Raw genomic sequence first — 17,982 nt, 5'->3', positions numbered from 1 at the left:
TTTCCATTTGCTCTATTTTAATTTTTAAGGAATTATTTTCTTCAGTGAACTTTTGAACCTCCTTTGATATTTGGACAACTCTACTTTCTAAGGAATTTTTCTTCAGTGAATTTTTGTGCCTGTTTTTTCATTTGGCCAATTCTGCTTTTTACGGCATTCTTCTCTCATTGCCTTTTTGTACCTATTTTACCATTTGGTCTAGTCTGTTTCTGAAGGTATTATTTTCTTCAGTATTTTATGTGTCTCCTTTACCAAGCTGTTGACACTTTTTTCATGATTTTCTTGTATCATTTCATATTTCTTCTCAAATTTTCCTCTTCCTCTCTTACCAGATTTTCAAAATTCTACTTGATTTTCAAATTCTATTTGAGTCTCCTCCTGAGACCAATTCATATTTTTCTTGCAGCCTTTGGATGTAAGAGCTTTTTCTTTGTTATCTTCTTTTGAGTGTGTACTTTGATCTTCCTTGTCACCAGAGTAACTTTCTACATTCAGAGATTGTTTTTCCCTTGTTTGCTCATTTTCCCAGACTATTACTTGACTTTTAACTCTTTGTTAAAGTAGGGCTCTGCTTCCTAGGTGGAGGGCCTACTGTCTCAAGTTTCAGGAGCTTTTTGCAACTGTTTTCAGGGATACCTGCAAGGCCCTGTATGTTTTCAGTTCTTCCAAAATGGTATGATTTAAGGAAAGGTGCATATACTGCTCTTTTTTACCAATGATCTGGTCTGTGAGTAATCAAAAGCACTCTTTTCTTCCCTGAAACTATAAAGAGGGTCCCTGCTCCACTCTGGATGCAACCTCTGCTATGCTAGCACTCTTCCTTGCCCCAGGACTGTCACTCAGGACTACAACTAGGATCAGTGTATGGGCAAAGTAACAGAGTCCTGCTTTGGTGCCAGCAAAGAGGCTCCTGTAATCTCCTTCTGACCAGTTGTTTGATCCTTTTGCCATCTGTGGACTGAAAAACCTGGAAGTAGCTACCTTTGTGGCTGCTGTCATTGATTTAGTGGCTTCCAAGGCTTACTCCTGGTTTGCTGAGGCCTGGTCTGTACAGGCAAAGCCTGTACAGAGACTGTGCTCCACTTTCACTGTGGTGCAGCAGATCTTTCTTCCTGATGTTCTAAGTTGTGTTTAGCATCTGTGGGTGTAATGATAATGGAATAATAAGATCTTCCCCTCTCATTAATAGGCCTCATATGCAGCACATTGGGGAAGATATTTGCCTAAGTAGGAGCTTATTTAGGGGGAAGCTTGCTTGTTGGAAGGCTTCCACATCTTTTGGTACCGAGTTGATTGGGCATTGAGTCATGAGAGCTGCGATACCTTCTGGATCTGAGTACATATATACATGTATGTATGTATGTGTATGTGTGTGTGTGTGTGTGTGTGTGTGTGTGTGTATACACACACACTCTGAGTTAGTATTTTGCTTTGAGGATTCACTTATGAGAAGGACCATTTGATTTCCTGATCGAGACTCTGAGTAGTCCTATGTTCAGATCCCTGGACTGCCCAGATGTAAAGGCTCTTTTGATCCAGTGGTGTATATAAAGTGTATAGCAATATTACTTTGATTCAGGTAGTCAAAGCTGTGTCTGTTGGTCTTTATGATAATTTTTCTGCTTGTATTTCCTCTGACATTCAAGGTGCTGACTTTTCCCCTGCACTCATGAATGTAATTATAAAAGATTGTTGACTCCCTAAAAAGTGTCTTTCCTTTAAGGAAAGCAGATCCAAGAACCTGTGCTAGCAGGTCATCCTGGATGTGCCAGGGTGCTTGCTGTTACAGGCATCTGAAACCAATCACTGCTACTATTGATTCAGTCACTCAAAGCCCTGCTCCTAGTTTATTGGGCCCCCATCTACATTGTCACTGGACTATTCTCCTCCCTTATACTGGTGTAACAGACTTTTCCTGTTGACCTTCTAAAGTTGTTTTGGGTTGGAAAATTGCTTCACTCCATCTTTTTATGGATTCTGATACTCTAGAATTTATTTAGAGTCATTATTTAATGGTATTTGAAGAGTTTGGAGAGAGCTCAGACAAATGCCTGAATTTACTCCACCATTCTTGCTCTGCATCCTCAAGAGAGAGCTCTTCTATCCATGGAGCCCAGGTTCTCATTGACTAGAGATTTTTTTCTCCTTAGTCTTGTAATGATGATGATGACGATGATGACGATGATGATGATGATGATGATGATGATGATGATGATGATGATGATGATGATAAGTCAAGGGTCAAAGACATCTCATGCTCCTGGCATATTTTCACTTCAAATATAATGAAGCTACAGAAAGGAAAGTTTTAATTGGGTACCTATATCAGCAAGTAACTAGCTGTGATTGGTTCTCCAGAGATTGGTCTAGAATCACACAGCACCAGTTTCATGGTGATATGGGGGATTATATTGCTCAGAAGCAAATTTTCTATTTTAGTAGCTACCCTGAGGATTAAGTATCAACTGACTGATACTAGGCTGGGCTCATGAGTATTCTTTCTCTCAGTCAAGGTGAGACCTATTTCAGGACTTTTTCCTCCAGAAAGATTGTTTCTTCAAATAGCCTCTTTGCATTTTGTTGCCCCACCTCCTTTTTTTTTATCCTACTTGCGACAAGATTTGCTGACTGGTTTGCTCTTGGACTTTGATCTTATCAACCCAAGATTCTGTGACTGTCTTGCCATCTATCCACATTAGCCATTTCACTAAGTTTCCTGGATACATGATTTATTCGCACCTTTTTTGGACTTTAATTAATTGCTGAACTCTTCCCTATAGAAAAGTCACAATTCCTATATTTCCTTCAGCCTACTGTAGGTGAGTTCCTATGCACAAGGGATTAAGCCCCAAGATATATAATATTCTAAGACATTAGAATAATAAAATTAGAGTTAGAAGGGAAATTTTAGGTTATCTGATCCAACCTCCTCATTTTATAAATGAAAAAACTGAGGCTCAGAGATTTATAGCAGCTCATACAGTTGCTACAAAACATAGGCAGTTTTGAACCTGGGTCCTTGGACTCCTAATACAATGTTCTGTTCACTGTAACAAGATTCTTTCACTGGGAACTTTGGAATAGATGCAACCAGGATGAACAGGATGAAGTGAGACTATTTCTCTCATTTTCTTAAAGTTCCAAAGTTCACTTAGAGAGGGCTGAGTGGAATGAAGATTACAGATGAGGATATAAAACAGCCATAATTTGCATGGGGTCATAACCCCTTCCTCATTAAATCTCTAGAGCTAGGTTTAAAAAAAAAACAACTTTGAAAATAAAGAAGAAATGAGTTGGATAGGTTTTAAGGTTGTTATAGCATTTATCTTGGATCTGTTCACAAAGTGATTTTGATACATTTTCATCTCTAGCCCAGCCCATATGGTCATTCCATGAACATTCAGAATGATTCTCAGGTACATATTCTAAAACAAAAGTATGAACTTGCTAGCAATGTACTTTCTTCAGCAGGTACATATGTAGTCGGCATAGTAATACATTAACTTCAAAGAGAATTGGACACAAGCTCCATTAAATTCAAAATCCATTTAAAAGTAAGTTCAAACACTGCCTGGGCTCTCAGTGTGAGGCGCATACACTCTCAGGGTGTTTGTACTCAGAAATATTTTAACGACATGAGCTGGTGGATGAAGCTTCCATCTGAGTGGGAGGCCAGGATCTGTTCTGTGATTCCTGTTGCTAGGAAACCACTTCCTTTGTCTGCTTTGTTCAGAATCGTTTCTTTATTTATACTCTGGGTTTAAATGATGTACATCATATGGTAGAACATTAAAAAAGAGGTCAAAAGTTTGCTATCAAAAATGTTATATAGGATAGGTAGCATTGAATGAAAACTAATGAATATGGATGCAAATATGATTGCGTGTCAACTGGAAGTCAGCCAATTTCACCTTGCTGAGATTTTTATGTTATTTTATTTTATACAAGCCAATTAGGTTGTCTAGGGACAGCTTTATCTTATATTTATCCTATCTGCTCAAAATTAAACTAAGCTTTTTATTGAGTAAAAGGCATTTATTTACAATTTCCCTACTTCTACAAAATATTAATTTCTTAGAGGATTTTTAATTCAAAATTCATAGAGAATTTGGTGAGGAAATATAATGCCCTTCACTACAAGCTTCAAGGTACTTTGCTTATGCCGAAAGCACTTAGAAATAAAGTCAGACCAGCAAAACAGGAGAAGGGGTAGAGCAGTAGGAGACATGTGGCCAAATCATTTTAGAAAATTGAAAAACTATGCACTATATATTATATAAGTAAAATTCTTAGAATGTCTAGCATGTGCATGCCCAAAAATTCATCCTGAAGAACTCAACTGACAGAATCTCATCTGGAATGTGCCATATGTGACAAATTTAAGAAAACAGTGGCTTAGTGTCAAATCATAAAATATCTACAGTTTTATAACATGTTTATGGGTGTAGCTGCTCATAGAAGCAAATAGCTAAAAGCTCAACATGCCTATTCTCCTAATTCTCTTCATATTGGACTGCTCATTCTTTTCTACCCTTTCTATCTCTTCATTTCCATCCTATTTCTTATAAGTATAGACTCAGTCTTAAATTATCTGATATTTTCCCTTAAAACTCTGTGATGTTAATCTTACTTTCTTGATATGATTATACAATTTCATATAAATGATCCAAATCCAAAATCTGCAATCCTTAGAAATCCCCAGCTTTTCTCCAGGTCCATTAGCTAAGGACCGGCTTCAGTAGATCCAGAGGACTCATTATAGCAAGTTGGGCAGAAAGTAATGACTTTCTCAACCTCAACAAGTACATAACATCTATGAAAATTGGCATAGTTGCAAGCTGTGGCAAGAATACCCATGTCAATTAAACAATTGATTCTTCAAGTGTATTTTTTGCATCTGCACATTATGGGTTGAGTTTAACTCAGGGCATTCCCCTGGTACTTTGGATTAGATAATATCCATGATTTAACAGAAGGAGACTTACTTAACATACCTGGAGAAAAACATTCAATCAATCAGGATAGGTAATAATGACAGCAGAGTCTAGCTCCATTGCCTGAGCTACCCAAAACACCAGCCACACATCAAAGCACCACTGGAGCTCCTTGTGGCTGCTCTAGACTCAGGCAATCAAGAAGCAATAACAACCTAAACCTTTATTTTCTGAATCCAACTAGGTTTCAAGATTAGTCTTAATATATATTCAGGAAAAATATTAGTCTGTCATGGAGGTAGAGGCTAGGATATTTCTCCTACTATACCAGTAAACATCTTAATTGGAAAGATTTCCAGTAAGCATTATGTGTTATGCAAGAATAAGCTCATTTTCTCCCTGTTGGCTTATCCATTACTATTGACAGCCTAGATCTCTGAAACAAGTTGTTCAGATTTTATCTGAGAAATAGTGTTGTCTATTTATGTTAGATATTTCAGGGAGGTCTATATATCTCGTTCATATTTATCTATAAAATAGAAACAAAAATACATGCTTACTCTCTCACAGGTATCTTAAGGTATAAAGATGTCATATAAATTGTAATAAGCCTCATTCACACTCCAAAGATACCCTAATCATTTAGGACTCCTAATCACTTTAGGAAGAATTGTTGGGGATTATTTCTCCTTTGATATGACTAGGAATTCTGCAACATGACAAAGGAATGCACATGCACTTAACCTCTAACGAACAAATCGCAATATTTTAGTGACTATCCTTAAATAAAATGCTCTATTAAATTTTAAATTTAGGTAGAAAATGACACCATAACAGGCATTGTACAACAATCTCTGACCAATTAAAATCATTACATAGAAACAGCATAAAGGTACATGGTGGGTAGAAGCAGGCTGCAATATATAACCAATGTAAAGTTTAAAAGAACAGTAGCAGAAGTGGTTATTAAGGAAATGTATGATAGGAATAAAAGACAGGCTGATTGTCTTTCAAGGGGAAGAGATTCTGGATGCAGCCAGCTTGCTAAATTTCAGGAGAAATTGAGAATATTGGGGTGGACCCCTTGTGGTGAATTTATGGTAAGACATAGACCAGAGTCTATTGGGCTGGGCAAGTATGGATAACTAAATCTGAATATTGGGGGGAATTCCATATAAATGAGATTGCTTATACATTTGAGTATTATGTTTTTCATAGAACATATGCTTACCAGTGTGTTCAGCAGTATGGTCTCTTTGGGTCAGCATAAAGACATGGCACTTTCAACATTCTTATGAACCCTGAAAATGAGAAGGTAGAGAGTTGCCTTCTTTTGTCTCATGTGTAGAAATAGCCCAAAAAGGCCATGGAGTAGAGAAGAATTGATTAACTACTTGCTGCACTCAGGAGGTAGCGCTGAGATACAAATTGGCCCACCTCTGCTTTTCTGCAGGAGTAAACTTGGAGTTACTTGGCAACTCTCCGTTGCAATACCATCTACTCTCATTGCTTCAGGTATGTCTTCAATTGCTCTGACTCCTGAGTCCAATTATAATGCTGATGCATTTCCAAAGTCCCACTACCACAATTCTAACAAAGATAGCTTTGTCTGGACACTGCTGAAAATTCCCTCAGCAGGTCCAAAACAGAATTTATTACCTCCCTTTCTTGGCAGAAAAGCCTGTTCTTTCTCCTTGCATTTCTGTTTTTGTCCTCCCCTCCATCATAGTTGTTCAGGCTATCTGGGGGCCTTCTACCTCCCTAGAGGCGAATGCTTCTATTATAGCTTAGTTCTCACATGGTAAGGGTTGAGTAAGGCAAAAAACACCAAAGGTCATTTATTCCACATACTCCCACTTGCCCCAGAAGCAAAGTCAAAACTATGTCTTTAAAATGAGTAGGGAGAACAGCGCTGATCTGACTGAGATAATAGAGGGCTTAAATTTTCTTAAATACCACAGAGAGGCTACTAATCCATTACAGAAACAAAAGTGGATACATTGCTATATTTTGATTCAATTGGACAACATCTTGTATATAAATAAATGTAATGGAATTTAAAGGGGTGCTATCTACTCCACTCAGGCATGGGGAGATTTTCACAATATTCAATCAATTTCCTTTAGTGAATAGCATTGAAAATCCCTGTAAAAAGGTAAATATTTTAAAACTAAAAAAAAGTTTGAGTACTCGAATAATGCATGATTCCACCTCAATCATCTACTACTAAACTCATCAGTTTATCTGATTAACTCTTACTACCTAACATGGCTTTGAAGGACTAAGACGCAGGACAGGTAGGCTTTGATGGTTGGACAGGAGGGGGAGAACAGACCTCAGTTAGTGAAGGACATGAACATAAACATGAACATGAACAGTCAGAGAGACTCAGGAAACCTAGAGGAGCAGAATGTGGAGCATTTTCAAAGGAAGGAAAGGAAAACGTACCAAAAACAAAGCATGTCAATTTAAGTAGTTTTGAGAAGTGAGAAGTGGGGGAAGGAAGAGACATAGTAGAGAGAACTTCAGGGATAATGAAAGAACGCTTCATATTAAAGATGGCACTTGAGGTGAGCCTTGAAAAGAGTTAAGCATTTAAGTGGGAGAGGTAAAACCAGAGAGCATTTCAGGCATGGGGGACAGCCTGGAAAAGGAAAGAGGAACAGAATGGGATGTCAAGGGAAACTGCAATAAATCAGTTTGATTGGAACATAGCACGCTTAAAGGCAAGCCATAGGAAATAAGTCTGTAATGATGGGCCAAGTCATAGATATTCAATGTCAGATAGAAAATTTAAACTTTAAATTTTACAATTGAGACAATAAGGAGCAACAGAAGCTTTGTAAATATGAAAATGAAAGTGACATGGTTAGATCCTTGCTTTAGAATATGAATTTAGCAGTTGTGTATAGAATACAAGTATATATATATGGAAGGTCATGAGATAGACCATTAGTAGACTCCAGTTAAAAGGTAATTTCAGAGGAAAGGTAACATAGAATGGTGACCATGTGACTAAATAGAAGAAGGTGGATGGAAAGAATTAATGAAATTTGGCAACAGATTGCATGTGGATGGTAAGAGAAAGAGAGTCAAGAAAAAACACTGAGCTTATAAACCTGGGCGGCTAGGATGATTGTGTCCTCCAGAGAAATAGGGAAGAGTAGAAAAAATGGATTTCAGGAAAACGATGAGGTACCTTTTGGATATGTTAAATTTGAGGTGTCTATGGAACAACCAGATGGAGACTGCAGCAGGTAGATGATTACTCAAGACTATTTCTCAGGAGAGAGAAGAGGTATGGAAATTTTAGAGCCATGTGCATAAAAATTAAAATTATCCTATGGAACAACCTGATGAGATCATCGAAAGAGAGTGTGTAAAGAAAAAGGAAAGGGCTCAGGACAGAGATACAGTTTACACTGACACATAAGGAATAAGATTTAAAATATGATCCTACAAAAGTGAAAAAAAGGAATGGTTTGGCAGGCAGGAAGAGAACCCCAACATAACAGTGTAATGAAAATGTCATGAGAATATCCAGGAGCACATAGTGGTCAACGATGCCAAATACCTCAGAAGTTAAGAAAGATGAGGATAGAGAATTTAGAAATTAACAAATCATTGGTTACCTTGGGGAGCATTCAGTTTATAAATTTGCTTAAGGATACCTATGGTTGCAAAACAGTTAGAAAACATTTAAGACTTCCAAACCACATTTCTAATGACAGCTAAGACATATAAGTTTTAGAGCTTTTAAAGTGCATTGCATATAGTTTCACATTTGATCCTTACATCAAAGCTGTCAGGCTTTATTTCCAGGCTTTATTATCTCCATTATGTAGATTAGGAAATTGAGGTTGAGAGGAACTAAGTGAAATAACCAGAGTCACACAGCTAATAATAGGATAGGATCCGAACTGTATCATATAGCTGTCTAGAGATTGCATAAGGAAACAGGGAAACTGTGTGTAAGGAAAAGAAGAAAAATTTGAGAAAACAATATAAGGATCCTATTCTTTCCTTTACCTTCATCTTAAGAAAGGCATCCCATTAGTACATCCCAGCATAGTAAAGATCCCCATGCTATCACACAGCATTCAATGCTAATTAAGCATATTAACCAAGAGTACTTTGAACCAAAAAACTTCATTCACAGAAGTTTCATCTTCAGAATGAAATATTTATTAAAAATGGATCTAACAGACTCAAATTCAAATTGCAGTTGTTTTATTTTTGTAGTTCCTGTTTTTTCCACCTCTACTATGTTGTGTTGGCTTTTCTTCACAAAGACTTGTTTGTTTGATTTTGTGTCCTTATGAACTAAAGATGAAACAGGCAAGGGGGAAGGTACATTAAATAATTTGCAGGAGCTGTTAGTATGGGTTTCAGATAAGGAATCCTTAAATGATATTCTTACAACACTCTGAATACATTAAATTGTAATTCTTATTATACATCATAGTGCCTTTCAAATTGATATAGTAATGCCCAAACTTAAAATACCAAAAGCAATGAATAGACACAATATTTGATTTGATTTCTCCTTTCTTACAATTCAGTGAAATATGGTAGAAAGGACATTGGATTTGAACTTGGGATAACTGTGTCCAAATCCCAGGTCTACATTACCTGTCTTATTCTGTGCAAGTTACTTAAACCCTTTGAAGTTCTTTAAAAACATAGGAATTATCATACCTATACTGATCTCATGATCTCACTTGACTAAGTTGGTAGGAAGGTACTTTATGCACCTTCAAATGCTATGAAAATATGAGTTATTTTTTTATTGACCTCCCTCATTCTCATTCAAAGTACTAAAGAAGAATATTGTATATTGTACATAGAAAACCTCAGAAAATTTCAGATTTCAAAATTTTTTAATTGTCACACTTAGCAGAGAAGGAAAAAATGGACCCTCAAAATGAGCATTTAATAAGACTCACAAAGTATAGATCACTATAATAGATTATAAAGTACTGAACAATATAAAGTACTGAACATGATTGTGTGCTCACAGGATACTTACAATATGATGAGAAAAACGAGGTGGAGGTAAATTAAGAATGATGTAAGGAAGGAAAATGAGATTTTCCTCTTTGGTGTTTTTAACAATTCAAAACAATTAAAGTTCTATCTCAGGGATGCTAAAATATAAATTTGAAGAACTATGTCTATCTTTACTACCCATAGAAATACCAGAACAAAATGTCTTTGAGTAATAATGAACTTGAACTTGGAAGCAACTAGGTGACTATAAGAATAAAGTAATGGGTCTGGAGTCAGGAAGACCAGAGTTCAAAACCAACTGCAGACACTCATTAGCTGTGTAACCCTGGCCAAAACATTGAACCTCAATTTACCTTAATCTACCAGAAAAGGAAATGACCAATCACTTCGATATCTTTGCCAAGAAAACTCCATGGATGTTGTGGTCTATACAATCAGACACACCTGAATGAATGAACAACAATAATAATAAACTTGAAACCTTTTATGACATTTCATCAAAAGACTAGAGAATCTGTATGAATGATATTTAAAAAAATAAATCATTGTTTTTATATATATATATGTATATATATATACATATATATATGTATATATATATACATATATATATATATATATATATATATGTATATATATATATACTAGGAAGTAATTTGTCCAGGTTAACGACCATGTAATTCAACCTCAAAGCTGGGAATAGGCAAGTTTTATGCTTCTTTTCTATTTGCTAAGACCCTACCATTACAAATTATAACTGACATTCTCTAGAAAGAGAGTGTCAGCTCTCATCTGGAGACTCATCTATTTAGCCCTAAAAAAAGGTCATTTTTCTATAACCATCGAATATTGATGTTAAATTGGTTAAGGAAATACTCAGAAACTCAGAAATACTCAATAAGAAAATCAATAGCATGAATTTTGATGTGGGTGTCAATACTTTCATCCATCTAAACATTTGTGTCATGATGTCTCTTTCCACCATTATATCTACTTTCCTGTATACTTCTCTTTTCAACCAGAGCCATTTGATGGTTTTAACAGTCATAACAACTGATGATAGAAGAACCTTAGGCTATTTGTTGGTCTCTAATTAGAACAAGCCCATTGGAGGAAAAGCTTTGATACATTAGGTCAGGATTAAAAGTCAACAGGTTACAGATAAGTAAAACAACAAAATAACTATAGATAGTACAACCTGCAGTGTTCCTGTAATTAATGAGATTATCACTTCATATCTTCAGATTAATTATACTGTACAGATTAATTAATTATAACTATACAGATTAATTATATTTATACTAAATATAATAGTGGGAACAGTTAGTAATAACATTAATATAGCAAGGATGACAAACTTTCACAATGAGTGCTAACTACTTCCATCTCTTCTCTTTTTCTTCAGAATATCATTCACAAAATAAACCTGGGGAAACAGAAATTATTTGGCCCCACAGTCCTGGCAAGGAGAAGTAGAGAAACTGAAGAAGAATAAGGTAGAAAATAGGATTCTGCCAAATATGTGTGGGAGTGGGGTTTTATTAAGTCATTATAGGGCTCTGGAAGAGGGAGGGGACAAATAGTACTGCCTTACCTTGAGCCTGTATAGGCTTGGGGATAGGGATGCATTTAAGGGATACAAGAAAGACTGAAAATCCAATGAATTTACAAAAAAGTAATGAAGGTCTATGGTTTTTTGAACTACAAAATTTACCTTAGAGGCTTATCTTAAACAGGTCATGTCAATGACCTTGTTTGCCAGGAAAAGTGAAGAACTCAATGTACTGAGAGGGAGAATTATAGACCATAGTGAGCAGAACTGAATGTCAGAAAATATGTCAAGGGGGTCTAGCACTGTATTCTAGAGGAGAGTTAATTATGTAGAACAGTTTTTAAAAAGCTGAATTTCAAGAAGAAAAGTGAATAAAAATAAAAGAGGGGGCTAAAGATGAGGAGCAATATCCAGTGATATCTCTTGGGAGCAGAGAAGGTTTACAGTGGAGCGGTGCAGAAAAGACTATGGATAGGACAGTAAGACACAACAAATAGTGACAACCACTGGCCATTGAAGAACTATGGGAGGCAAGCAAAATACACACACTTACACACAGTCATGAAAAACAAATCTTTATCATCTTGAACTAGATCTTCATCCAGATAAATATTGTGAATCTTAGGGACTACACACTGCTCTAGAATATATGCCATTATTTTCAGTGGAATTAGTTGCATGTCCAGTCTTTTCTCGTTAACTTGTAAATAAAGTTCTTCATACTCTAAGCCTCCTAAGATTGTAGACTTACAGAGGTATATGGTAGTTATCCATAAAGATTGCCAGAAACTAAAATTCCTAGGTTACCTAGGTTAGGACAATAAGACAGGAGAGTGAGAAGTATATTTAAAAGTATACTCAAGTCCCTTTGGATCAGGATGGAATAATTTATGCAAGGGTTATAGTAGTCATAGTAGTAGTAGAAGTAATAGTAGAAGTAGCAGTAGTAGTAGTAGTAGTAGTAGTAGTAGTAGTAGTAGTAGTGTGATAATAATTCATATTTATAAAGTTCTTTATGTTTTATAATGCTCTTTCCTAACAACCTGCATCACATGGGAACTTAAAGCAAAACCAAATTTAAAATCAAGTAAATAAGGATTTATTGAACATTCACTGTATGTCAGACATGGTACTAAACACTGGCAATAACCAAAAAAGGCAAAAAATAAAAATAAAAACAAAATTTCCTCTCAAGGACTTCATTGTCTAATGGGAGAGCTAACATGGAAACAACTATGCACAACTGAGCTACACACAGGGTGAATTGAAGATAAGTACTGAGAGAGTGCAGTTATGGAATTATGGAGGATCATGAAAGGCTTCTTATAAAAGGAAGGATTATTAAGAAATCCAGGAAATGGATATGGGGGAGGGGGAGATTCTAAGCATGTGGAATAGCCAGTGAAAATATATGGAATCAAGAGATAAGAGTGTATCATGCAAGGAACAGCAAGGAGACCAGTATCACTGGATCCCATAGTAAATAGAAGTTAGTAAGATGTAAAAAGACTGGAAACATAAGAAGAGGTTGAATTTCATAGGGATTTAAAAGTCAAGAAGAAAATATTTTGATTTTCAAGGGAAAATGAATCCATTGGAATTTATTGAATGGGGAGAAGGCAGTGACGTGGTTAGATCTGTGCTTTAAGAGAGCATTTTGACAGCTGAGTCGAGAATTGGCTGGAGTAGAGAGAGACTTGAGGCACTGTAATAGCAAGCACCCTGGCACACAACCTGCTAGCACAGGTTCTTAGATCTGCTTTTATTAAAGGAAACTAACTTTTAAGGGGTCAATAATCTTCTTTAATTACATTAACTAGTTCAAAGGAAAAGCTAGCACATTGAACATCAGAGAAAATACAAACACAAAAAGTACAAGCAAAGAAATTATCATAAAGACCAACAGACAGGCCTCTGACTGCCTGAATCAAAGCAATATTGCTAAACACTTAACATACTCTACTAGGTCAAGGGAACCTTTACATCTGAGCAGTTGGCGGGGTTTGTACATAGGGTTACTCAGAGTCTTGACAAGGGAAACATTAGGTCCTTCTCATAAGTGAGCTCCCAAAGTAAAATACCAACTCAGAGTATATATACACTTCTCAGAGTCAGAATGCATTACAACCCTCATGACTCTGAACCTAATCAACTTAGTAGCAAAAGGTATGGAAGCCTTCCTACAAGCAAGCCTCCCTCTAAGCAAGTTCCTCCCTAGGCAAGTCCCTCTCCCAATTGGCTCCACCTGAGGCCTCCTAATGGAAGGGGAAGATCTTATTATCCCATTAACATTACAGGGCACCAAGGAAGAGAAGTGAGTATACAGCAGAGATTTTATGAAGACCTTAGGAATAGATTGGATGGGGTGGGAGAGGGGTGAGAAAGGATAAAAAGTTGAGGATGACACCTAGGGAAGATGGTAATGCCCTCTACAATAATAGGAAAGTTAGAAAGGAGAAAACATTTTAGGGGAAAGATAAAGAGATAGAGTATAGTTTTGGACATGCTGAATTTAAGAACTCTGTGGGACATTTTAAGATGTCCAAACGATAGTTGCAGATGGAAGGTTAGAGACTGGGAGAGAAGTTAGAACTGGGCAAATTGATATGAAAATCTGCTTCATAAATTTGATAACTGAATCTAGGTGATCTAATGAGATCACCAACCAAAGTAATATAGAAAATAAAGAAAAAAAGGTCTCAGAATAGAGATTTGGGGGACATTCAGAATTTGCAGTCACAACCTGGATGAATGTCCAACAGAGGAGACTAAAAAGGAGCAATCAGACAGGCGAGAGTAGAACAAGGAAAGATGAGTGTCAAGAAAACCTAGAAAGAATAAAGTATCAAAGGGAAAAGAGTAATTAAAAGTGACAGAGCCTGCAGAAAGGTAAAGAAGGATGAAGATCAAGAAAAATACATTAGATTTGGCAATTAAGAAGTCACTTTGTAGTAACTTTTAGTTACTTTTAGTAACTTTGAAGAGAACAGTGTTGGTTGAATTGATGAGGTCAGAAGCCAGATTATTGAATTAAGAGAGCGAAAGAAAAGAAAGTAGAGATATTGTTTGCAAATGGTCTTCTTAAGGATTTTACCAATGAAAGGGAAGAGAGATATAGAATGAGAGCTAGTACATATGGATGGATTCAGTGAGAATTTTATTATTATGACAGAGATATGGGGATGTTTGTAGGCAGTGGACAAATAGAGAGATTAAAGATAACTGAGAGAGTGGATATAGATTTCTTTTGACCTACTGGAATAGATTTATGTGGATCAATTTATTAGTTTGACTTATGGTGCAATCATTTGGGGAATCCATTATATTGCTTTTATGGCAACAGTAAATAATATGTCAAATTTAGAAACTTTAAAGGTGTGAACCCTTTTAGATTGGGGTTTGTTGTTGTTGTTGTTGTTGTTTGTTTTTTGTTTTTTTTAATTTATTTAACTTTTAGTATTCATTTTCACAAAATTTTGGGTTCCACATTTTCTCCCCTTTTGTCCCCTCCCCCCAACTCAAAACACCGAGCGTTCTAATTGCCCCTGTCTGCCAATCTGCCCTCCCTCCCTCCCCACCCCTTCCCTTTGGAAGGCAAGCAATTCAATATAGGTCAGATCTGTGTAGTTTTGCAAATGACTTCCATAATAGTAGTGTTGTGTAAGAACTAATTATATTTCCCTCCATCCTATCCTGTCCCCCATTACTTCTGTTCTCTCTTTTGATCCTGTCCCTCCCCATGAGTGTTAACCTCAAATTGCTCCCTCCTCCCCGTGCCCTCACTTCCATCATCCCCCCACCCTGCTTATCCCCTTATCCCCCACTTTCCTGTATTGTAAGATAGGTTTTCATACCAAAATGACTGTGCATTTTATTCCTTCCTTTAGTGGAATGTGATGGGAGTAAACTTCATGTTTTTCTCTCACCTCCCCTTTTTCCCTTCACTAAAAAGTCTTTTGCTTGCCTCTTTTATGAGAGATAATTTGCCCCATTCCATTTCTCCCTTTCTCCTCCCAATATATTTCTCTCTCACTGCTTGATTTCATTTTTTTTTAAGATATGATCCCCTCCTCTTCAGTTCACTCTGTGCACTCTGTCTCTGTGTGTGTGTGCGTGTGCGTGTGCATGTGTGTGTGTGTGTGTTATCCCACCCTATACCCAGATGCTGAATAGTTTCAAGAGTTACAAATATTGTCTTTCCATGTAGGAATGTAAACAGTTCAACTTTTGTAAAGTCCCTTATGACTTCTCTTTGCTATTTACTTTTTCATGCTTCTCTTCATTCTCGTGTTTGAAAGTCAAATTTTCTTTTCAGCTCTGGTCTTTTCATCAAGAATGTTTGAAATTCCTCTATTTCCTTGAAAGACCAATTTTTCCCCTGAAGTATTATATTCAGTTTTGCTGGGTAGGTGATTCTTGGTTTTAGTCCTAGTTCCTTTGACTTCTGGAATATCCTATTCCATGCCCTTCGATCCCTTAATGTGGAAGCTGCTAGATCTTGTGTTATCATAATTGTATTTCCACAATACTTGAATTGTTTCTTTCTAGCTGCTTGCAATATTTTCTCCTTGATCTGGGAACTCTGGAATTTGGCCACAATGTACCTAGGAGTTTCTCTTTTTGGATCTCTTTCATGCTGTGTTCTGTGGATTCCTTGAATACTTATTTTGCCCTCTGGTTCGAGAATCTCAGGGCAGTTTTCCTTCATAATTTCATGAAAGATGATGTCTAGGCTCTTTTTTTGATCCTGGCTTTCAGGTAGGCCCATAATTTTTAAATTGTCTCTCCTGGATCTATTCTCCAGGTCAGTTGTTTTTCCAATGAGATATTTCACATTATCTTCCATTTTTTTCATTCTTTTGGTTTTGTTTTGTGATTTCTTGGTTTCTCATAAAGTCATTACCCTCCATCTGTTCCATTCTAATTTTGAAAGAATTATTTTCCTCAGTGAGCTTTTGAATCTCCTTTTCCATCTGGCTAATTCTGCTTTTGAAAGCATTCTTCCCCTCATTGGCTTCTTGAACCTCTTTTGCCAACTGAGTTAGCCTATTTTTCAAGGTGTTATTTTCTTCAGCATTTTTTTGAGTCTCCTTTAGCAGGGACCTGATCTGCTGTTCATGCTTTGACTGCATGTCTCTCATTTCTCTTCCCAGCTTTTCTTCTACCTCTCTAACTTGATTTTCTATGAGCCCTTCTATGGCCTGAGCCCATTGAATGGGCTGGGATATTGAGGCCTTGACTTCTGTGTCTTTGCCTGATGGTAAGCATTGTTCTTCCTCATCAGAAAGGAAGGGAGGAAATGCCTGTTCCCCAAGAAAGTAACCTTCTATAGTCTTATTTCTTTTCCCTTTTCTGGGCATTTTCCTAGCCAGTGATTTGACCTCTGAATATTCTCTTCACACCCACTTTGCCTCCGGATCCTCCCAGCCAGTGCTTGGGGCTTGAGATTCAAATGCTGCTTGCCAGCCTCAGGGCTTTTGGCGGGGGGAGGGCTTGTATTCAGTGTGTGATTAAGTTCAGGTGCTCAGCTTGGGGCAGGGCCGCCTCATGGGCTCAGTTCCCTCAGCGGGTTTATGCACAGACCTTCAACAATGGATCCAGGCTCCTGCCTGCTTGGGGAGCCCCAGTCTGCTCCTGTCTCCACTGTTGCCTCCCTAGGGGGCCTGAGTTATGGGGGCACCCCACTCCCCTCTCGACCCGCCAAAGAGACCCTCTCACCGACCCCTGTCACCTGTGGGTAGAGGGACCCGCGTGACCACTTGAGATTCCATCCCTGAAGCCAGCTCAGATCTTTTCCTCTCGGTGCCGCGGCTGCGGCAGGGCTGTACTCAGCTCCCAGTCCCGGCACCCAGTCCGCGTCGCGAAGGACCTGTTGCGAGAGGTTTGCAGGTCTCTCTGGAACAGAAATCTCCCTCGCTCCAATATTCTGTGGCCTCTGGGTGCAGAATTAGCCGTGAGTTACTTTTTTGTAGATGTTCTATGGGTTGTGGGTTCGGAGCTATGTGTATGTGTGTCTTTCTACTCCGCCATCTTGGCTCCGCCCCCCAGATTGGGGTTTTTTTAAAGGAAGTCCTTGAACTTTTTTTTTAATGGTAATTATTTCAATGTATTTTGTTGCTTTTGTAATCTATATTTTATTTTCTTAATTTAAAAATATTATTCTGAGAAAGAGTCTATATATTTCATCAGACTGTCATGTCAAGTCAACTAATATGCATTAAATGCCTACATACTGTCCCTTCCAGGTACTGTGCCAACCACTGAAAAGATTTCCATTACACAAGAAGGGTTAAGAACTTACTAATTTAGATGATCTTTACAGACATAAAATAACTTACATTTTTAACATTACTAAAATGTATATTTTAAAACTACAAGGTAATTAATGGAATTTTTCTAACACTGACATTCAGTATCCATCAAATTCTAGATCCTGTCACAACAGTACTAATGTGGCATTTTGTTATTCATAATTAAGCTGGATCA

This window comes from Notamacropus eugenii, chromosome 5 (assembly GCF_028372415.1).
Source record: "Notamacropus eugenii isolate mMacEug1 chromosome 5, mMacEug1.pri_v2, whole genome shotgun sequence".
NCBI lineage: Eukaryota > Metazoa > Chordata > Mammalia > Diprotodontia > Macropodidae > Notamacropus > Notamacropus eugenii.
Note: the sequence above shows the minus strand (reverse complement) of the source record.